At 40.1% G+C, this 24,312-nt stretch overlaps 2 pseudogenes; one reads left to right on the top strand and one right to left on the bottom strand.

Annotated features, from left to right (window-relative positions):
- Nucleotides 1–24,312, top strand: part of LOC143266768 (vomeronasal type-2 receptor 116-like) — a 76,738-nt pseudogene that overhangs the window by 10,642 nt on the left and 41,784 nt on the right.
- Nucleotides 3,376–24,312, bottom strand: part of LOC143266781 (vomeronasal type-2 receptor 116-like) — a 59,847-nt pseudogene continuing 38,910 nt past the window's right edge.

Raw genomic sequence — 24,312 nt, 5'->3', positions numbered from 1 at the left:
GCCCCCAACTGGATCAGGCCCTCTGAATAGGTGAGACAGTTGATTGGCTTGATCTGTTTGGGAGGCATCTAGGCAGTGGTACCAGGTCCTGGGCTCACTGCATTAGATAGCTGTTTGAAACCTGGAGCTTATGCAGGGACACTTGGCTCAATCTGGGAGGAGGGGACTGGACCTGCCTAGACTGAGTATCCTCATTGGAGGATACTAGATGTGGAACAAGGATGACTGGACTGCTACTCACATCACCAGTGAGGCTACCTGGAAAACAGGACCCCAAGAAAGAGACGGGGATCACCCAAAGACAGAGAAATGGATGAGATCTACATGAACAGCCTGGACATGAGTGGGAGCAATGAAAGGCGAGGGTTGAGGGAAAGAGACTGGCAGATCCCACCTGGATCAAGAACAGAGAGGGAGAACAAGGAATAGGAGACCATGGTAAATGAAGACCACATGAGAAGGGGAGGAAGCAGAGAGCTAGGGAGGCCCACGGAGATCCACAAAGATACCCCCTGCAAAAGACTGCTGGCAATGGTCGAGAGACGGCAGGAACTGACCTACTCTGGTGATGGGATGACCAGACACCCTGATAGTTGTGCCATAAACCCCATCCAAGGACTGAGGAATCTGGATGCAGACATCCACGGCTGGGCCCCTGGTGGAGCACTGGGAGTCTAATTAGTGAGAAAGAAGAGGGTTTATATGAGCGAGAATTGTTGAAGCCAAGGTTGGATAAAGCACAGGGACAAATAACCAAATGAATGGAAGCACAGGATCTATGAACCAAAGGCTGAGGGGCCCCCAACTGGATCAGGCCCCCTGAATGGGTGAGACAGTCATTTGGCTTGATCTGTTTGGGAGGCAGCTGTGCATTGGTGCCGGGTCCTGGGCTCGTTGCATGAGTTGGCTGTTTGAATCCTGGGACTTATGCAGGGACACTTGGCTCGGTCTGGGAGGGGGGGAATGGACCTGCCTGGACTGAGTCTACCAGGTCGTTCCCAGTCCTCCGGGGAGACCTTGATCTGGAGGAGGTGGGAATGGGGGGTGGGCTGGGGGGAGGGGGAGGGTGGCGAGAGGGGTAGAACAGGGGAATCTGTGGCTATTATGTGGAACTGAATAGTATTCTAAAATAAAATAAAAAAATAATAAATGTCTCAAAGAGAGTCTTTAAACTTCCCTCTGAAACTTCACAAGCCATGTTCCCATATTCTGCATTGCACTCAACATTCTTATATTCTGAGCTACTACAGAACAGCTCACCATTAGTTAAATACTCAAAGGATTTTTTATACAATATTTCAAAGTCCCTTCAAGGTTCTCCTACAAAGTAACATGGTCAGGTCTGTCAAAGCAAGACCCCACTCCTGGTACCAACTTGTTATAGTTAGAGTTTCTATTGCTTCAATAAAACAACATGGCCAAAAACCAAGTTGGAGAGGAAAGGGTGTATTTTGCACACTCTTTTACATTTGAGTTCATCAATGAAGGAAGCCAGGACTAAAGTAAAACAGGGCTGAGACTGGAGGTAGGAACTGAGGCAGAGGCCATGGAGAGGTGCTGCTTACTGCCTTGCTCAGCCTGCCTTCTTATAGAACTCAGGACCACCAGCCTAGGATTGTCACCACCCACTTTTAGCTAGGGCCTCCCTATCAATGACTAACTAAGAAAATGCCCTATAGCTGGATATCATTTTCATTTTGGGGGGGTGGGAGACATCAAGATAGGATTTCTGCCCAGTGGTGGTGGCACACGACTTTAACACCAGCACTGGAGAGGCAGAACCAGGCAGATCTCTGTGAGTTTGATGCCAGTCTGGACTACAAAGTGAGTTCCAGGTAAGGCGCAAAGCTACACAGAGAAATCTGTGTCAAAAACTAACAAAAAGGACAGGGTTTCTTCATGTAGCCTTGGCTCTCCTGTAACTAACTCTGTAGACCAGGCTGGCCTCAAACTCACAGATATCTGCCAGTTTATGCCTCCCAAGGGCTGGGATTAAACGTGTGCACCACCACCGAAAGCTTAAAAACATTTTCTTAATTGAGGTTCCTTCCTCTCAGATGACTTTAGCTCGTGTCAGACTGACAAAACATTATGAAGTGCAGGGTACTTTAGCTGAAAGGTGAATTGGACATATGCCCCATTCCTAACTCAGAAGCAATATCCAGCTGCTAATGAAATTTAGTCTCATCCAGGGGAGTCTCACTGGGGAAACCAACTACTTTGAAGGGTAGAATGCATGTTCAGCATTAGATGACAATAGAAAATGAACTCATGGCATCTTTGGATGTTTCTAGTCTCACAATTTCATGAAAGGGTATTTCACTATTTTGTTTCTTTTTATTTTTAATCTTGTTTTTGTTGTTTTGTCTTGTTTTGTTTTGTCTTCTTATTTTTTTCTTCTCTCATTTTACCCTATTAGTTTCTCTGAGTATGTACAATGCCTACGACTTTATGTTTTGGTGACATTGAGTGTGCAACAAATTGGGTCTCTGATTCATTTGAGTTGTCTTGGGTTCCTTTCCTTCTCTTTGTTTCTTTTGTTCAATCTAATGTGTTATTTTTTGTTTTATCCTAGTATATTTTCTTTTAATGAATTATATATTATTATAATCCCATAGAAATCTCTTTGCTTTCCAGTGAAAGACAAAAAGGTGTTGGATTCAGATGTGTGTGAATGTATGTGTGTGTTTGTGTGTGTGTGTGTATGTCTGTGTTTTGAGTGTATTGTTATGTGCATGTGTGTGTATAAGAGTCCTTGGAGGCCCAAAGAGGGCATTGATCCCTTGGAGCTACTGTTACAGGTGATGTAAACTACATTTTATGAGGGCTGTGTATTGAACTCAGCCATTTTGCAAGAGCAGCACATGATTTTGTCTACTGAGACAAATCTCCAGCTTCTGCAATATTCTACAATATCTGTTTATTGAAACATCCTTCTCTCCTAAGTTCTACTCCTCTAACTCCCATGATGCATCAGAATTCTCTAGTCTTTCCCCTACAAGGGGTAGTATTGTGTTGCCTTCATCTGCAAACATGAGGTCACAAACTTCCTTCAATTTCTCCAATAATCAATTGGTGTCAATGTCTTACATTCACTAAGATATCAAAAAGAAGCATCAGATTTTATTATAAATCTTATAGTATATATGAGACAAAGAGAACATTACCACTCTGCACTAATTTCGAACAGCCATGTCTTGTAAAAATAGATGACTAATTGGAAGCTTGTGGGAGACAATGTAGATAAAAGTAGTACACATGTCACTGAAAAACAACATCATTAAAAGAAACAGTGAGAGTCACTAGCTAATGAATAATCTTTCATCGTATGCTAATAGGTTGTTCAGTACCAACATTACATGTGTCATTTAAAATTTATGAAATGTGAGTTCTGGAAGATGATTTTGCCCTTAACTTTTGAAGAGAATTTCTCTCTGGTCTTATCAAAATGATATAGCACTTGGGGACAAAGATACATCCCAACAATCCAGCACTGGAGGCTAAGATGGAGAAGACCTCCACAGCCACCATGACCTTGCCCTTGGTGCTTTGGTAGACAGGGAGAAAAGTGACCCAGACACTGCAGAACAACAGCATGCTGAACGTCATGAATTTGGCTTCATTGAATGTGTCAGGGAGATTCCTGGCCAAGAAAGCCACAGTGAAGCTTCCCAGGGCCAAGGAACCCAGGTATCCTAAGACAGAGTAGAAAGCAGTTACTGAGCCTTTGTTGCACACAATGATGATGTGGCCATGCTCAGAGTATGCATCAGTGTCAACAGAGGGAGGAGATGTTCCCAGCCAGATTGCACAGAGAATAATTTGGATGATGGTGCAGATGGGAATAATGTAGTTAGGTACCCCTGATACCAGGAGCCACTTCATCCTTCTTCCAGGAGTAGTGACTTTAAAAGCCAAAACCACAGTAATTGTCTTGGCCAACACAGTGGAAACAGCCACAGTGAATGAAACTCCATATGCTATTTGCTGCAGGATACAGGTAGCTGAGTTGGGATGGCCAATGAAGAGCAAGGAGCATAGGAAACAGAAGATGAGGGAGATGAGCAGGATGTAACTGAGAGTGAGGTTATTGGCCTTCACAATGGGAGTGTCTTGGTGCTTCACAAAGATCCCAAGAACCAGAACGGTGAATGCAGACAAACCCAAGGCCATACAGGACAGCGTCATCCCCAAGGGGTCATCAAAGGCCAGAAATGTCACATCTTTGTACAGGCAGTGGTTCTGCTCTGCATTGGCATACTGGTCCTCTGGACACTTCAAACACTGATCCATATCTGAAGCAGAAAGCAAAAGTATTGTTAGTGCAACTTCAGCATTTCTTATGGACAGGCCACTCCAGTGTGTTTTGGAATGGAGACTTTTCTGAAAAGCACTGCTTCCATTTCATAATGCCTATCTTCTTCAAGGACAAACACAGATCCTATTGATACACTATAACATGAATCTTCCTGTCTGAATTAGAAATGATGCCCCCATGAGAGATGGAGACTTGGTCGTATCCAGGATGAAACTTCTTATAGTTTTTTTTATTCCCATATGATCATCACCAAACACATGAGTAGCCAAGAAACAACAAATTGAATCTATTGTGTGTATGCATAAAAGTGCATATTTATGTGAAAGAAAATGAAAATGAGTGTTTGAAACTAGTAAATTAAAAAGAGCTCATGATTTTGAGAGTTTTTGTTGCATATGATTTGTGGGAAATAGAATGGGGAGAGAGAGAGATTTTATAATGATGTATGAAATTCTCAAAATAAATAAATAAATATAATGCCTTTAGTTGTGTTCTCATCTGGGAACAGGGACACTAAACATTTTATAAAATGAAATAATCCTACTATTAAGGTAGAAACTCTACACATATATAACACCCAGAAGGCTTGTATCTTATATCACCACCTTTGTGAGCACAGAGCACCTACTTCCTTCCCTAATTTACTTCTATATGAGACCTCTGTGGGTATTTTCCCTCTGGATGTTCCTGGGGAGTGAGGGATAAGAGATTTAGATAGAAGTATAGAGAGAAGAGAGAGACAGAAACACAAGATAGCCTCAGTGGAGCCTAGATCCTAATCCACCAGCCCAGAACTTTATTTCAAAGGAATTTTTATATCAATGTCAAGGGGGAGGCAAAAAAAACTCCCCAATACTAGATACAGCTAAATGTAGACCCTACCAAACACCTAGTACCCAGGTCTGAGGTCCAATCATCCTTGTATGCAGCCCTGCTGGTAAAACAAGCTCAGATATCACTAGGAAACCTCTGTGGGCTCCAAAAGACCTGGGTTCTACTAATGTACTCAATGTTGAAGGAGTTTTTGGTAAAACAGCATGAACAAGACAAGATGAGAACTCCCAAGTGAGAATGGCAACACAGAATATTTGAAGTGAACAATAATACCCCATTCATAAGTTGTAATTTCCACCACAGTAATAAGTGAAATACGCTTGTAATTGTGCTAAATTGTGGATAATAATGGAGAGCAATGATGTGCTTCCAGGATTTTAAGTCATTCCATGAATAAAACCAAACTAGCATTTATGGACATCTATAATTACATTTTTTGTTTGTTGTTCTTTAAGGGGCTGGAAAGATGGCTCATCTGTTAAGAACATGGTCTGCTCTTACAGGGTACTTAAGTCCAGTTCCCAGAACATGTGAAGTCCCAAATTTCTACCTGTAACTCTGGTACAAAGGGCATCAGATACCTCCGGTGTCATTCACTGGGACCTGGCCCTGTAAAGGATTTACTATCCTCTACATATGACTAATTCAAATATTCATAAACATAAAGTTTTTGTTTATTTTTTGTTGGTATTTATTAATATAAATGCCCTTTATAGTTATTATCTTAAATCAATTGTTTTACAATCTATTTTTTACACATGTGTGTCAGTGGTTTTTTTTTTTGTGTGTGTGTGTAAAGTGCAATTGTCAAGAAGGTATCTTGTAGGAGTTGGCTCCATCTCATTTCAATGGGCTTCCTGCAATGAGTTCAGGTCATCAGACTTGTGGCAAGAGATTTATCTGCTAACTCTTCTCATTGACCCTAAATATATATATTTTTTAAGATTTAGTTGTTTATTATGTATATAATGCTCAGCCTGCATGTATCCCTGCACACAAGAAGAGGGCAGTGAATTTCATTATAGATAATTGTGAGCCAGCATGTGGTTTCTGGAAATTGAACACAGGACCTCTAGAAGAGCAACCCATGCCCTTAACTGCTGAGACATCTCTCCAACGCCCCAAATGTCTTTTTTTTTTTTTTTTTTTTTTTTTTTGGTTTTTCGAGACAGGGTTTCTCTGTGTAGCTTTGCGCCTTTCCTGGAACTCACTTGGTAGCCCAGGCTGGCCTCGAACTCACAAAGATCCGCCTGGCTCTGCCTCCCGAGTGCTGGGATTAAAGGCGTGCGCCACCACCGCCCGGCCCCAAATGTCTTTTTAAAATGATCTTTGCATTATAGACAATGACTGACAATAAATGTCAAAAACACTGGTGGACTCTCGTTTGAATTTGGCCACCTCCAAATCAATAATGTGTTGACTTATATGGATTGTGTATGTGAAACTATCATTGGAATAATTGCGGTTATTTCTTCTCACTACAAAACTATTTTATTTGTATTATTGCGACATTCATTGCTACTGTGTACAAAAATCTTAAGTGGGATACCTGTCTTTTTCTACATCAAGTGTCCAAATTTTCCCCATTTTTTATATGAAATCAAGGGCTGTCTTGTGTTTAGCTGTTTCTAGTAGTTTTACCCACAGTTCCTCCTCTTTAGTCAGTAAACCTACAATGGCATCAGTCAAAACTCTCTGAGAACCTCCCTCACATGGAAGTAACAGCACGTGCATCATCCCAAATTTTCTTTAGCAGGCTCCCATTGCAGCATTATGGTACCACACTGAATTCACATCTTCATGCTGTCTTCCTCATGCACCTGTCAGCTAAATGACAACACAAAACACTTGCTATTTATCAAATGCTGTATAAACACCACGCCCACCACCACACAACACTTCTTTACCATCACAGCACATGGTGACTCAATATTTCTGTTTGTCAGCAATGTTTGTAGGCAGTGGCAAGAACAAGTTGTGTAGGATTCATGAATTCAGTGGCAGGAGATGACTCAACAGTTAAGAGTGTTTACCAGTAGCAGAGACACTGAGAGCGATAATTAATAAATAGGACCCCCTGAAATGGAGAAGCTTTTATAGAGCAAAGGACAGGGTCAATAAGACCAAAGGACAGCCTACAGAATGGGAAAAGATCTTCACCAACCCCACATCTGACAGAGGGCTGATCTTCAAAATATATAAAGAACTCAAAAAGCTAGACATCAAAATACTGAACAATACAATTAAAAAATGGTCTAAAGAGCTAAACAGAGAATTCTCAACAGAAGAACCTCAAATGCCTGAAAGGCATTTAAGGAATTGCTCAACATCTTTAGTCATCAGGGATATGCAAATCAAAACAACTCTGAGATACCATCTTAACCCTGTCAGAATGACTAAGATCAAAAACAGTGAAAACAGCTTATGTTGGAGAGGATGTGGAGCAAGGGGAAGATTCCTCCACTGTTGGTGGGAATGCAAACTTGTACAGCCACACTTCAAATCAGTATGGTGGTTTCTCAGAAAATTTGGAATGAGTCTTTCTCAACACCCAGCTATACCACTCTTGGGTATATACACAAGGAATGCCCAATTTTACCACAAGGACATGTGCTCAACTGTGTTCATAGCAGCATTATTTGTAATAACCAGAACCTGGAAACAGCCAAGATACCATTCAACTGAAGAATGGATAAAGAAAATATGGCACATATACACAATGGAGTACTACTCAGCAGTAAAAAATGATGTCATGAAATTTGGAAGCAAATGGAAAAATCTAGAAAATGTCATTTTGAGTGATGTAACCTAGACTCAGAAGGACAAACATAGTATGTACTCACTCATAAGTGGATACTAAATGGGACAGAAGGAATAGCCAGACTGCAACCCACAACTCTGGAGAGGTTAGCTAACAGGGAAAGAGCAGAGGAAGGACACATGGATGACCCTGTGAAGGAGAAGTGGATGAGATCTATGAGTGGACTGGGTGTGGGGGTGGCAGAGGGTGAGGGTAGGGGATGAGAACAGAGGGGAATGGGAGGGTCAAGCTGGAACAGGGACACAGTGGGAGGGCAGGGAGGAAGATTCCATGATAGATTAGGACATCATGGGAATAGGAAGAGGCAGGGTGCTGGGGAGACTCTCAGGAATCCACAAGGTTGACCGCACTTTGGTCTGCTGACAGTGATCCAGAGGGTGCCTGGACTGGTCTATTTAATTGACCAGCCTAGCAAATAACCTAGCTGTCATCCTAGAGCCTTTGTGACTGATGGAGGCAGATACAGAGATCCAAGGCCAGGCACCATGCTGAGCTCCAGGAATTCAAATGAGAGAGAGGAGGGATACTACAAGAGAGGGATGTCCAGATTATGATGGGAGGACTTGCAGAGATGACCTGCCACACTAGTGGAAGCCCATGAACTGTGGACTAGTGGCTGTGGTTCCCCCATGGGACTGGACTGGGCCTTCTGGATACAGAAGATGGTTGTTTGGCTTGAACTGTTTGGGGGACACCCAGGCAGGGGGATCGTCATCTGTCCCTGGTCTATGGGGAGGCTTCTGGAATCTGAGGCCTGTGTTATGACACCTTGCACAGCCTTGGTGCAATGGCTAGGCTCAGTGTGCTGGGCTCTGCTGACTCCCCATGGAAGACCTCGATTTGGGGGATGTGGAGATGCAGGGTAGCTTGGGAAAGAGGGCTGGGGGTGGGAGGAGGGAGGAAAGGGGATCGTGGATAGTATGTGGAGTTAGTAGAAAATTTCTTAACACAGAAAAGTGGAAAAAAGAGTGCTTACAACTCTTGCAGAGAACACGGATTTGGACTCAGCATCCACGTGGAAGCTTACACCTGTCTGTAACTCAAGGTCCTGGAACTTGTATGCACTATTTTGGTCTCCACAATCTCCTGCATATGAACTCACACAGGAATACATACATACGTTCAAAGAGGGTAAATGAATAACCAAATATATACAAAGACTCATGACTCCAATCTAGTTTACATGTACCTTTACAGGGATATAATCATTTGGACGGATATAGTGCAGCATTCCCTCACAGGGGTGTATGATTTTTCAAGACACTTTCTTTTACAAAATACTACCAATGATGATTTTCCAGTGAGTCAAGTGTATATGTGAAGGCACAGGTTGTTATTTATAAGGACATTATTATTGATCACATACTTGTAAAACAAAATTAGGAAAGGAATAGATTTTATTTGTGCTGCAAAAGGGCCACAGAACTTAGAATGTCCCCAGACCCTCCCTAGCTCAACGGACTCCATGATAGATGTGCCACTCAGAATGTAAAACTCACCACCTAGAAGCACCACTTGCCAAACTGAAGCAAAGCCCTAATCCATCATAGTCCTTATAGTACTGGGAAAGTCTCAAAATGTACTGACTTTGCTTTTTAGCTTCTGTGGAACTGCTTTTGGCTCACTGTTCTTGGTAACTGAAGTATGTCAACCCAGAACATGGTTCTTTTGCTTCAAATCTCACCCTGAGAAAGGCTCAGTGCTACACTGGGGTCCTGTACACCAACTGTAGATGACATCCATCTAATGAAGACTTTATTTAGCTTAAACCTATGTCTGAGCAGTCTCCTCTTGTGAATATCACAAAGCAGTGCAGCACCTTTCCAGGCCCCTTCGAAAGTGCAGTGTGGACAGCAGAAGTCATATTTCAGTTCAGATAGAAGAAGAAAGTCAATCTGAACAATTTCTCCCTGCAGTAAACACTTACCTGTCTCATTGGAAATCTCATTTGCTGGGCAGGGAATGCAATCAAAACAGCAGGCTGCCATTCCTTCTTGATGGATTTTTTTGAATCCAGGGTGACAATCAACACTGCACACAGCAGAGGGCATCTGAGGAAAATCAGACAGATGTTGGGCCGGGAGTCTGACTACTCCTTCAATAGTTATAGCATCTCATCATGTTGAGTAGTTAACAAGTTTTCTTTCTATCCATGACCTGAGTGAACACATTTCTTTCAGGACTTTGTACAAGTCCACACATGAACATGTGAGAACAAATTGATGAAGTGTTGAAGTGCTTCTGAACTACTAAAAGTTCAAGAAGATCTAGGAGTATATGTAGTGTCACCACTGGAATGCCTGAACTGAACATCCTACCCACCCATTGTATAGCTTAGCTTTGTCAATTTGACACAAAGCAGAGCTACAAGAAAAAAAGAAACTTCATTGAGAAATTTTCATTGTCTAATTGGTCTCTGGTCATATTGGTGACCTAATTTTTAGTTTTTCATCAATTCTGGGAAGCACCACCACACTTGATTCCATTTCTGAATTTAGTGGAAATGCTTTAAGTGTCTCTCCATGTCATATAGTGTTTTCTATGTTCAGTTTTATAAAAAACATTTTGTCAGAAAATGTCCTTTCTATTTTTCAAATGTGTTTTTTTATGTTTGCTTTCCCTGAATGGATGCTGGACATCGCTCAAGCTATTTTCTGTATCTTTTTCAATGAGCATATAATTTCTATCCTATATATTTGATCACATATTTATGTGACATATTATACTTGATTGATCTGCATATGTTGAACAGCATGACATTGCTGTAATATAGTCACCTTGTGTGTAGGGATTGATCATTCTGATGTGCTGTTGAGACCTGTTTGCCAGTATTTACTTGAGAATTTCTCCATCCATGTTCATTAATTGGAGTACAGTTTTCTTCTTTCTGATTCACTTTACTGAAAGACTGGAATAGTCTTTTTCCTGTTCTGTGGAGATTCTGTTCTTCATTATGAGTGCAATGTTTTCTTTCTGAGCAACAGAGTATTGTTTATTTTTGAAAAAAATCCTTGTCTGTGTGCTTTGATTAAAGAGTGGGATTCTTCAAATTCAGTTATTAATGAATGTTATTTGTGATTATTGTCAATTGGTGTTTTTGTAAGTTTTCATGGATTTCAAACCTTTGCTTTTCTGTCTGGTGATCTAGTGTAGTCTACACATTCCTGTGACATCTACTGTTTAACTTAATAAACAGTGTGAAGGAGTGTGACATGTCAAGACAGTCTGGAATTGTCTTCCTTAATGATGTTCCAGTAGCTATATATTCCTGCAATTTGTGGTCACCATTATAAGTTTTTCTATCTTCCTTAAATTATGAAGGACAGCTTTGTTGTATGTCGTAATTGAAGTTGGAAATTTTGTCTCTGTTTGAAACACATAATTGATACTCCCTCCTTTTAAAGTGTCTATGAATAAAGTTACTGTGATTATGAAGACTTTCAATGAAATTGACCTTCTGTCTTGTAACCTAAATTTCCTCTTTATTCTGCCTAATTCAGAGTTTAAGTAATATTCAAAATTCAAACTATCCTTTTCTGAACCTGTCTGTTGGGCACTCTGACAGTCTCCTCTATCTGGATGGCCATATTTCCCCAGCATTTGGTAAAATTGTGGCTGTCATTCTATTAGAAATACCTTTGGTCCTTTCACATGTTGTTCTCCTCTTCTGCCTGTGCTTTCTTAACTTGATATTTTATTGATCTTCATCATTCCTTATTGTTTTATATAATGAGTTATATAAGTATATAATTGTATAATGAATTAATTATATATTTATGTAATGAATTATATAATTATATTGTTTTATATAATAAATAATAATTCATCTGTCTTGTTTCAAGTCCCAATAGCCTGTCTTCTAATTGAGATATTGTCTTAGTAACACATTTAATACAGTTTGCTGTGTGAATTGTTGTGTCTTTCATTTTCAGAGTGGCAGTATGAATTCTTCATTGTTATTGTACCTCTATTGAATTTTTGTCTCTTTTTCATTCAATTCCTTATTATTTGCAAGTGTTTGTCTAGTTGGATTATCCTCAGAGGTAACTTGAATGCTCTTTGATTTCTGGAACATTCTTACAACTATTCTTTGAAGTCTTTGTTTAGTATGTCATTGAGTTCACTGTCACCTAAGCCTATGATTGTATCATTTGGAGTCCTGCTTCCTCACTGTTTGCAAGTTTCATTTCTGCATTACGATTTGCATATCTAGAATATGGCACATATTGGTTTGTTTTTAGTCCTCCCTATCCTTTTGGTTGATGTTTTGTAATGTTTGCTCAAGTTAGGCCTGATAGAAGCAGACTTGTGATTTCATTACTCTCTTCTGATCTAGTGGTACAGGCTAGTAGCTAAAACTTCAACACAGTTGCTATGTTCTCTGAGCATAATTTTCTCATCACTGTGAAAATAGAATATTAACTCCTGATTTAACTGTATCTTAGCAACTTGAGATATCACTTCAGATTAAGTTTGCACACTTTCTGGAAGTAAACCCCTTTCAAATTCAGCAAACAATATTGTAGTAGGCAATGTAGTTCAGATAATATAAAACCAGACACATCAGAATCAATACCTATGATATATCTGGGAACACATAATGGGATATTTTATTTTCAAATTTTTCAAAAGCCAAATTATTTTAATTATGAGTCAAACCAAACAAGGAAATAATATAAACCTTTCTGTTTATTTTTTTACTTGTTTGTTTGCTTGAATGAGTTATGTAAGAATTAAGGCACAACGAAATGCTCTCATAATGAAGGATTCCTTTTGAAATTATGATTGAGGGCTGGAGAGGTGGCAGCAACCTATCACATTTGCTGCTCAATCCCCCAACTCCTACACTTAGGCTCAAAATTGTTTTCAGGCACTGGGTGTCATAGTCCCTCTGTGGGCATGCTTACATACCTAATACTCATATGGAACAAATATATACAGGCAAAACATCCATATACATAAAAAGTATAAAAAAACAAGTTTTAATTAATAAGATATCTAACGTGGCCCATGAAAAATGTGAATGTATTGTTAGACAAGTAGGCAGTTTAAGACCTCCTAGTCAAAGTACTTGAAAAAATTATAGAATATAAATTAAAGACTTGCATATCTGTTCCTAGTTCCAAATCTTTCCTTAAAAGTAGCTTCAGTCTTTCCAGCATGTGGATTAGAGATTCAACAGAAGAGGTGAAAATCAATGGGCAGCAATCAGAATGGTACCAAGAGAATATTGATAAATTTACTGTGAATAATATCAAGTGGTCATATCTAGTTTTATATTTGTTTACAAAGCAGAATGTGTCTGATATGATAAAAATATATCATATGTTTCTCTTAGATTTTCAAAAACGTACCAAAAAATCATATTTTTAAAAAACGAAGGGAAGAAACATCATCCAGAAGTTTAAAATTATGTCTTTACATGATCATCTATCTAATTTCACTAAGTCACAGAGAAACCCAAATGGCCTCACTTGACAGTGGCTACAACTCGGAAGTGTACATCAATATATTTTTGTCAGACCCACCTCTCTACTTCCTGTGGCCCACTTTATCATATCTTCATATAAATGGAGCTGTTGATCATGTGGAAAATATGGCATAAATTCTCCTATTTTCACCTTAAGTCCAACACCATGGGGGAAATTAGAAATGTGGTAAATGCCCTACTCTGCTTGTGGTTTTTCTTTCTGATTCATATGTATTACATCTCCAGCAGGATTAACAAAGTGCATATTCTTCAGATATAGGTGAAGCTGAAAGATAGGCAACATGCTTTATACTATATTCCTTTATTTTAAGTCTGAAGATGATTTTATTTCATCCTAAGACAACTTTATTGAAGGTGCCCAAGGGAGAAACTCAGTGAAAGCATGTGAATAAATAAAGTTATTGTGTTCCTAGAATTTTAGTTCTCTCAGGGGAAACCATCAAACACAAACACAGAAAAACACACAAACAGCCGGGCGGTGGTGGCGCACGCCTTTAATCCCAGCACTCGGGAGGCAGAGGCAGGCGGATCTTTGTGAGTTCGAGGCCAGCCTGGGCTACCAAGTGAGTTCCAGGAAAGGCGCAAAGCTACACAGAGAAACCCTGTCTCGAAAAACCAAAAAAAAAAAAAAAAAAAAAAAAAAAAAAAAAAAAAAAAAAAAAAAAAAAGAAAAACACACAAACATCAAACATAAATATGCACCATAAACACACACACACACACACATACACACACACACAAACACTTCCACACAAACACCCATGCAGAGGCACACACATAATAGAGCCACACTCATTAATACACATACACACTAACACACACATACAGACAGACCTAAGCAAGCAAAAAACACACACACACTGAGACACACACTGATAAAAATATTCACAAAGAGACACACACAACAAATATATGCTCATATACACAGTCACGAACAAACACAGGAGAGAGATATTCATACATGCAAAGTACCACATCTATACGCATGCATACAAAGTCACAGAAATACATTTAGACACCCACAAAGATACAAACACATACACAGAAACAAACACAAAACATACAGAAAATCAGATGCAAATGTACTCACACACACAGGTACACAAGTAGGTATTGAACTGAATCAGCACTATTTCCTGTAATATAGCTATCAGAGAATCACGAGGGTTAAGGTCCCCAGAGCATACCTTGGGGTCAGAATCAGGTGAGTACACTTATGCAAACCATCCCTTATAGCAAACACCACATACATGACAAATATTGGTTTCGGCATGTGAAAGACTCTTTAGAGATTATAACATTGATGACACCAAGTACCATCCACTGGAAGATACAGTACCTGTGAGCAGTCAGAATCCAGTTCTGTCAGAGTTGAGACTGGCTGGTTTTCTACTTGTCGAAGAAGCATTTCATGGAGAGCATGGGCCACAGCATACACGGCATTGTATATATCATAAGCATCATCACTAAAGGCCATGTCAAAACTCTGTTCCATTAACCATTCTAGTGAGGCATTGAAAGAGCAGTTCTCCAGTGTCTTACAGTTAGATGTTGAGGCTTCACAGCTAAAGAACATCCACCCCAGTTGGGCCAGGAATAGGTCTGTGTATTTGGAAGAGTTCATTGTCTGAACAAAATTTTTAAAACCAGAAATCTCAGCATGGTGGTGTGCAAAAGCAAGAGTCCCATGGAATGAGTCAAGGGTGAAGTCTCTCTTACTTGTAATGACATCCCACTGTGAGGTGGTGACCCATATTCTCTGCATACCACGTGATACCCACATTCTAAAGCACACAGCTAGAGTACTGTCTGTGTCACCATAAATGATAACAACATTTGTGGATGATGTCTCAATCTGGTTGTTATACACTTCAGCTCTTGACATGTATAACTCCTTGTTGACTGGGATCATGATCACAAAGGATAAGCAGATTCTTTGGACTTCACTTTCTCCTCTCAGATCTGAGAGAAATTGGAGACCCTGGTCATCATCTGAGATGGCCAGCCCAACCCAGTTCCAGTTGAAGTGAGTCATGAAAGAGACCATGGCCAGGGCCAGAGCTGTGTCCTTGGGGGCCATCTGATACAGACTGGGAAACTGTTCACGATCACTCAGGATAGGATTGAAATGTCCATAAGTGAGCTAAAGGACATAGAACACAGGGAGCAGCATGAGGTAGAGGACTGTCAGAAATCTCAATGGAAGCCCTGAGGTATGTGAAGTACCAGTTTAAATGACAGGAAGGCAATTTTCTCCTATTACTACAGTTATACTACACTGTTAGAAACCTGCAGAAAATTACCTTTCTACAATTTGTTCAAGGAAAATCACTTTGACTGCTAATTATTCTTCTCATCTACATATCAAATGATGAACTGGGAATGTCCCATTGAGTGGCTGATTAATTACACTTGAACTTGATTTACATTAATGTGAAGCCAATCTCCCCCATATACTCTCCTCAGCATCAGGCTTAGCCAAGAAATGAGAAAGATTTCATATTTTATCGCCCAAACAACCTCACCTGTGGATATTTGTAGAGCTCAAAAAATTGTGCCAGGCTCATGGATGGTGCTAACATTGGTCCTGTAATCATTATACGACATTTGATCTTACGTTTACAGATGTAGTTAACAAGAGGTCTAAGCCCTTTGGTAGTAACATATATGAATTTTTGAAATGCGTGTTTATCATGATAATGGTCTGTGAAGAAGTAAAACACGAGAGACACATTTGGTAGAAGATATAGACTCCTGTTGACTTCTTCCACAGCAAAAGCCAAAGGCAGAGCAAACTTGTAGTTTTCAGATGGTATTCTAAAAATAAAGGCACAGGATTTAGTATGGATAAGGCTCTATAGATGAATGCTTTGTAGTTAATAATAGGATTATCATGCATTCAATGTCATTTTCAGATATAGCTTGACAAATTCCACTGTGTTGTAAGGTTGGAAAAACAGGAGATGCTTGAGAGCTTGAAAAAAACCTAAACAGCTGATGAGAGTGGATGTCACAAAAATGAGAAATGTGTTCTTTGTGGTGATATTGTGTTCCCCAAAATATCGTGTACCTTAATAAACTTATCTGAGGTCAGAGAGCAGAAAAGCCACTAGTTAGGCAGTGATAGCACACACCTTTAATCCTAGCATTCCAGAGATAGAAATTCCTCTGGATCTCTCTGAGTTCAAGGCCACATTGGAAAAAGCCAAGCATGGTGACACAGGCCTTTAATCCCAGAAAGCCAGCCTTTAATCCTAGGGAGTGGTTGTAGAAAGCAGAAAGATATATAAGGCGTGAGGACCAGAAACTAGAAGCATTTGGCTGGTTAAGCATGTGGCTGGTTAAGCTTCAGGCTTTGCAACAGCAGTTCAGCTGAGAGCCATTGGGATGAGGACATAGAAGCTTCCAGTCGGAGGAAACAAGACCAGCTGAGAAGTTGACCAGGTGAGGTTAGCTGTGGCTTGTTATGTCTCTGATCTATCAGCATGGACCCCAATAACTGGCCTCGGGTTTGATTTTATTAATAAGAACTTTTAAGATTCCTGCTACAGTTCTTGTCCACTTTGACAGAGAATTTCATCTTGGCATTTTAAATACTGGATGCACATTTGATAAATGATATATATGTGTATTTGTAGGAAGCTTGAGAATGCAGTTTTCCTGGGGACCAGAAGAGGAAGATGGATCCTGCAGAGCTGGAAATTTAAGTGGTTTTGAGGTGCCTGCCAACATGGGTGGTTGAAACTGAACTCAGATCCTTTGACAGATCAGCAAGTGTTCTTAACTGATGACTCATGTCTACAGCCCCAGTTTAGTACTACTTTCTATATTCTAGATATTCATTAGTCTAGTACAGCCAGTAGATATTATTCCATTTGTATGGACTGCCTCTTAACATGCTCATAGCATTTTTGAATGCAAACAAAACTAGTTTTATGCAATCACACTTGTTAAAATGTGGTCTTATTTCCTGAGTTATTCTATATATTTAGATGTTTTCTCCATGTTTTCTTTATCAGATTCATGCTTTCTAGACTTACACTAAAATTTTTGATCCTCAATGTCTGTTATGTCCTCCTTTTCATTTCTGATTTTGTTGATTTGGATTCTCTCTCTGTCTTTTGGTTAGTTTGGATAAGGGCTTGTCTATCTTGTTGATTTTCTCAAAGAACCAACTCTTTGTTGCATTATTTATTTGTATTATTCTCTTAGTTTCTAATTTATTAATTTCACCTCTCACTTTGATAATTTCCTGGTATCTATTCTTCCTGAGAGACTTTGCTTCTTCGTGTTCTAGAGCTTTCAGGTGTGCTGTTAAGCACTATTGTTTGGGGCATAAATGTTCAGAATTGAAACTTCATCTTGGTGCATCTTTCCTGTGATGAGTATGTAATGCCCTTATTGATCTCTTTTGATTGATTTTAGTTTGAAGTCTATTTTGTTGGATATCAGGATGGCTACACCCACTTGTTTCTTAAGACTGTTAGAGGTGAAATCAATAAAATAGAAACTAAGAGAACAATACAAAAAATTAATGAAACAAAGAGTTTGTTCTTTGAGAAAATCAACAAGATAGACAAGCCCATATCCAAACTAACCAAAAGACAGAGAGAGAGAATCCAAATCCACAAAATCAGAAATGAAAAGGGGGACATAACTACAGACATTGAGGAAATCCAGAGAATTATCAGGTCATATTTCAAAAACCTCTACTCCACAAAACTGGAAAACCTAAAAGAAATGGACAATTTTCTGTATAGGTACCATATGCCTAAGTTAAATCAAGACCAGATAAAATATTTAATAATACATAATGCCTAAGGAAATAGAAACAGTCATTAAAAGTCTCCCAACCAAAAAAAGCCCAGCAACGGATGGTTTCACTGCAGAATTCTACCAGATCTTCAAAGAAGAGTTAATACCAATACTCTCTAAATTGTTCCACATAAGAGAAACGGAAGGAACATTACCAAACTCCTTCTATGGGGCTCCAATTACCCTGATTCCTAAACCAAACAAGGATACAACAAAGAAAGAGAACTACAGACTGATCTCCCTCATGAATATAGATGCAAAAATACTCAATAAAGTACTCGCAAACAGACTCCAAGAACACATCAAAACAATTATCCACCATGATCAAGTAGGCTTCATCTCAGGGATGCAAGGGTGGTTCAACATACGAAAGTCCATCAATGTAATACACCATATAAACAAACTCAAAGAAAAAAACCACATGATAATCTCACTAGATACAGAAAAGGCATTTGACAAAATTCAACACCCCTTCATGATAAAAGTCTTGGAGCCATCAGGAATACAGGGAACTTACCTAAACATAATAAAGGCAATTTACAGAAAGCCAACAGCCAACATCAAATTAAATGGAGGGAAACTCAAAGCAATTCTACTAAAATCAGGATCGAGGCAAGGCTGTCCACTCTCCCCATACTTATTCAATATAGTACTTGAAGTTCTAGCCAGAGAAATAAGACAACATAAGGAGATTAAGGGGATACAAATTAGAAAGGAAGAAGTCAATCTTCCCCTATTTGCAGATGACATGATAGTATACTTGAGTGACCCCAAAGATTCCACACAGGAACTAATAAAGCTTATAAACACCTTCAGCAACATAGCAGGATACAAGATCAACTCAAAAAACTCAGTAGCCCTCCTATATACAATGGACAAAGAAGCTGAGAAGGAAATCACAGATACATCACCCTTTACAATAGCCACAAATGACATAAAAAAACCTTGGAATAACACTAACCAAGTAAGTGAAGGACCTATATGACAAGAACTTTAAGTCCCTGAAAAATGAAATAGAAGATTTCAGAAAATGGAAAGATCTCCCATGCTCATGGATAGGCAGGACCAACATAGTAAAAATGGCAATTTTACCAAAGGCAATCTACAGATTCAATGCAATCCCCATCAAAACACCAACACAATTCTTCACAGACCTGGAAAGAATAATACTCAACTTCATATGGAAAAACAAAAAAACCAGGATAGCCAAAAGAATCCTGTACAGTAAAGCAACCTCTGGAGGCATCACAATCCCTGACTTCAAGCTCTACTATAGAGCTACAGTAATAAAAACAGCTTGGTATTGGCATAAAAACCGACATGTGGACCAATGGAATCGAACTGAAGACCCTGAAATTAACCCATACAACTATGAACATATAATTTTTGACAAAGAAGCCAAAAGTGTACAATGGAAAAAAGAAAGCATCTTCAACAAATGGTGCTGGCATAACTGGATATCAATGTGTAGAAGGCAGCAAATAGATCCATATCCGTCACCGTGCACAAAACTTAAGTCCAAGTGGATCAAGGACCTCAACATAAATCCAGCTACTCTGAACCTGCTAGAAGAGAAAGTAGGAAGTAGTCTTGAATGCATTGGCATAGGAGATCACTTCCTAAATATAACACCAGTAGCACAGACACTGAGACAAACAATCAATCAATGGGACCACTTGAAACTGAGAAGCTTTTGTAGAGCAAAGGATACAGTCAACAAGGCAAAGCGACAGCCTACAGAATGGGAAAAGGTCTTCACGAACCCCACATGTGACAGAGGACTGATATCCAGAATATATAAGGAACTCAAGAAATTAGACATCCAAATGACCCACAGTCCAATTAAGAAATGGGCTATAGAACTAAACAGAATTCTCAACAGAAGAAACTCAAATGGCTGAAAGACATTTAAGGAATTGCTCAACATCCCTAATCATCAGGGAAATGCAAATCAAAGCAACTCTGTGATACCACCTTATGCCTGTCAGAATGGCTAAGATCAAAAACACTGAAGACACTTTATGCTGGAGAGGATGTGGAACTAGGGTAACTCTCCTCCACTGCTGGTGGGAATGCAAGCTTGTACAACCACTTTGGAAATCAATATGGCACCTTCTTAGAAAATTGGGAATCATTTTCCCCCAAGATCCAGCTATACCACTGTTGGGCATATACCCAAGTAATGCTCAATCATACCACAAGAGCACTTGCTCAGCTATGTTTATATCAGCATTGTTTGTAATAGCCAAAACCTGGAAACAACCTAGATGCCCTTCAACTGAAGAACGGATAAATAAATTGTGGCACATGTACACAATGGAATACTACTCAGCAGAGAAAAAACAATGACATCATGTGGTTTGCAGGCAAATGGATGGATCTAGAAAAAATCATCCTGAATGAGGTAACCCAGACTCAGAAAGACAAATATGGTATGTACTCACTCATAGGAGTATACTAGATGTGGAACAAGGATGACTGGACTGCTACTCACATCACCAGGCAGGCTACCTGGAAAACAGGACTCCAAGAAATACATGGAGATCAACCAATGATGGAGAAGTAAATGAGATATACATGAACAGCCTGGACATGAGTGGGAGCAATAAAGGGCAAGGGTCGAGGGAAAGAGAGTGGGAGATCCCAGCTGGATCAATTACAGAGAGGGAGAACAAGGAATAGGAGACCATGGTAAATGAAGACCACATGAGAAAAGGAAGAAAGAAAGTGCTAAAGAGGCCCACAGAAATCCACAAAGATACCCCTACAACAGACTGCTGGCAATGCTCGAGAGACAGCCGGGATGCACCTACTCTGGTGATGGGATGGCCAAACACCCTAATAGTTCTGCCAGAAACCCCATCCAAGGACTGAGGATTCTGAATGCAGACATCCAGGGCTAGGCCCCCGGGTGGAGTGCTGGGAGTCTAACTAGTGAGAAAGAGGAGGGTTTATATGAGTGAGAATTGTTGAAACCAAGTTTGGATTAAGCACAGGGACAAATAGTCAAACGAATGGAAACACATGAACTATGAACCAAAGACTGAGGGGCCCCCAACTGGATCAGGCCCTCTGAATAGGTGAGACAGTTGATTGGCTTGATCTGTTTGGGAGGCATCTGGGCAGTAGTACCAGTTCCTGTGCTCGTTGCATGAGTTAGCTATTTGAAACCTGGGACTTATGCAGGGTCGCTTGGCTCAATCTGGGAGGAGGGGACTCGACCTGCCTGAACTGAGTCTATCAGGTCGATATCAGTCCTCCGCGGAGAACTTGATCTGGAGTAGGTGGGAATGGGAGGTGGGCTGGGGCGAAGGGGAGGGGGGCAGGAAGGGAGAGAACAAGGGAATCTGTGGCTGTTATGTAGAACTGAATAGTATTGTAAAATAAAATAATGTTTTTGATCCATTTGGACTTGATTTTGGAACAGGAAAATGGTTGGGAGATACTTCCTTTCAACCCCTGGTTGGCACTTTTTCCACTAGCATTTCTTTAGTAGACTGTGTCTTCTCCATTTTTATATGGGGGGAGAGCCTACTCATAAATTGAATTTTTTTCCTAGAGGGTATTTTGATAATGTTTTTCTCTTCTCTCAATTTCTTCTGGGTCCTCCTCAACTACCTACCTACCTACCTTTATATTTTTTTTCTATTTTTCTTTAAAAACAAAACCGAAAAGGGGAGAAAAATGTGAAGAGAACATCACAAGGGGGTTTAGGGATTCAGCTTAGTGGTAGAGCACTTGCTTAGCACGTGCAAGGCCTTGGATTTGGTTCTTGGCTCTGTAAAGAAAAAAATAAAAAAATAAAAAAAATGAAAATTAAAATAATAATCAAAAACCAAATAGACATCTCTTTCCATATGTTGCTGTGTACAGTGTCTCTTATGACAACGGGTTTAGATATCAGTTTATGAGTATAAAGGAATATCATTAGGAATCATTAGGAAAAAGGAAACGGCTTTTTCCCCTGTTCATGTTTAGTTCTATCCTAATTGTCTGGGATATCCTGATTCTGAGTCCTGGTCCTCAAGGGGGATTTCCTCTCATGGAATGGGTCTCCAGGTGTGCCAGTCATCTGTTGGTCACTCTCTCAATTTCTACACCACATTTACCCCAACATACCTTATAGGTTGGACAAACTGTAACAGCCAAACTTTGAGCCGAGCATGGAGACTACTGCAGAAGAGGGAGAGGAAGGATTGTAAGACCCAGTGGTGTAAAGAGCACCACATGAAAACCCACAGAATCAACTAATCTGGACTCAGAAGGGCTCATAGAGAGTAAAAGGACAACCCGGGAGCTTATATAGGATTGACCTAGACTCTCTGCCTGTATGTTACAGTTGTGTAAATTGGTTTTCATTACACAGCAAGAGGATGTCTCTGACTCTGATGCCTGCTTTTGGGACCCCTTTCTCCTGTTGGACTTCCTGATCCAACCATGGTGATATTTTATTTGTCCTATAATGCCGTGAGATAATCTGTTTGTCAAATGCTCTGATTGGTCAATAAATAAAACACTGGTTGGCCAGTGGCCAGGCAGGAAGTATAGGCGGGAATAACTGAGAGGAGAATAGAGCGAACAGGAAGGTGGGAGGAGATACTGCCAGCCACCAACAGGACAAGCATCATGTGAAGATGCCTGTAAGCCATAGGCCACAGGGCAAGGTATAGATTTATAGAAATGGATTAATTTAGGATGTAAGAACTGGATAGCTAGAAGCCTGAGCCATTAGGCCAAACAGTTTAAATAATATAAGTCTCTGTGTGTTTGTTCAGTTGGGTCTGAGTGGCTGCAGGACTGGTGGGTGATAGAGATTTGTCCTGTCTTTGGATCAGGCCGGACTGGAGAAAACTCCAGCTAAAAATGGTGCCCAATGTGTTGGCAAGAGTTTCCACCCAAGACCCGAGTAAAAAGATTCTAAAACGGAGCTATAAACAGTTCCTAGTTGTCTCTTTCAAATTAGCTGCAGCCTGTGTGTTTGACCTACTATCTACTATGGCGGGTTCCTGGTATGTGCGCTCTACCTGCAGTTTGGCAGGAATGAGGTCTCTGCAAGTGGCACATTAAGCTGCGTGGAGGATTCAGCCTTTGCTAGTACAAAACAAAAAGAGGTTTCTGGTCTACATGCTGCTTTGATAGAAGTATAGACCCACTATTTCTAAGAGCTGATGTCTCCCAGAGCTGGCAGAAAACATACCACCTCCATGTTCGGAAGTTGAAGTGGGCAAAGCCAGCAACCACAGCGCCATTTCAGTCTTATAATGCTGCAGTATAAAGCAATAGGCTCAAGATAATATAAAAAATAAGCCACATAAAGATGGCTACCACACTGAGAATCTGGATTATGTTCTCTTTGATATTCGTTACTGAAGAAAAACATTAGATTGCAAAAGTTGTTGAGTTCTATCAAAATGTATATTTTAAAGGTACCTTGACTTCAAAATTTGGATGTAAGGATATGTTACTTTGGAAAGGAGGCTCTGCTTTTTTTTCCACAGAAAGCGAGAGGCTATGGATTTGTTCCAGATTAAGATACATCAGGTTTGAACATCCAAGACCCAGTGAAAGATCTCCGATGACACCATGGCCCAGATAATCCATATTCAGATGAGATTCAAGGCAACAGGCTCAGACAATACATTCTTGCAGGCTACTCCAAAATCCTAAAGTTTTCTTTGTGTCCCCATAAGATACAGTGCCCCCCTCCAGCAGGAAGTAGTAAGAGAAGCTAAACCCAAATTCCCAAATATAACAAGCTGGCATTGTAAAAGTTAAAAACTTCCTTAAAAAAAAGAAATGAGGAAGTGCTGTGGGATAGTCTGTATGTCATATGCTCTGATTGGTCAGTAAATAAAACACTGATTGGCCAGTGGCCAGGCAGGAAGTATAGGTGGGAATAACAGAGAGGAGAACTGAGAGAACAGGACGGTGGGAGGAGACACTGCCAGCCACCATCAGGACAAGCAGCATGTGAAGAAATTGGTAAGCCACAAGCCACGTGGCAAGGTATAGATTTATAGAAATGGATTAATT

Source organism: Peromyscus maniculatus, chromosome 1, assembly GCF_049852395.1.
Source record: "Peromyscus maniculatus bairdii isolate BWxNUB_F1_BW_parent chromosome 1, HU_Pman_BW_mat_3.1, whole genome shotgun sequence".
Lineage (NCBI taxonomy): Eukaryota > Metazoa > Chordata > Mammalia > Rodentia > Cricetidae > Peromyscus > Peromyscus maniculatus.
Note: the sequence above shows the minus strand (reverse complement) of the source record. Positions and strands in the feature narration are given on the sequence as shown.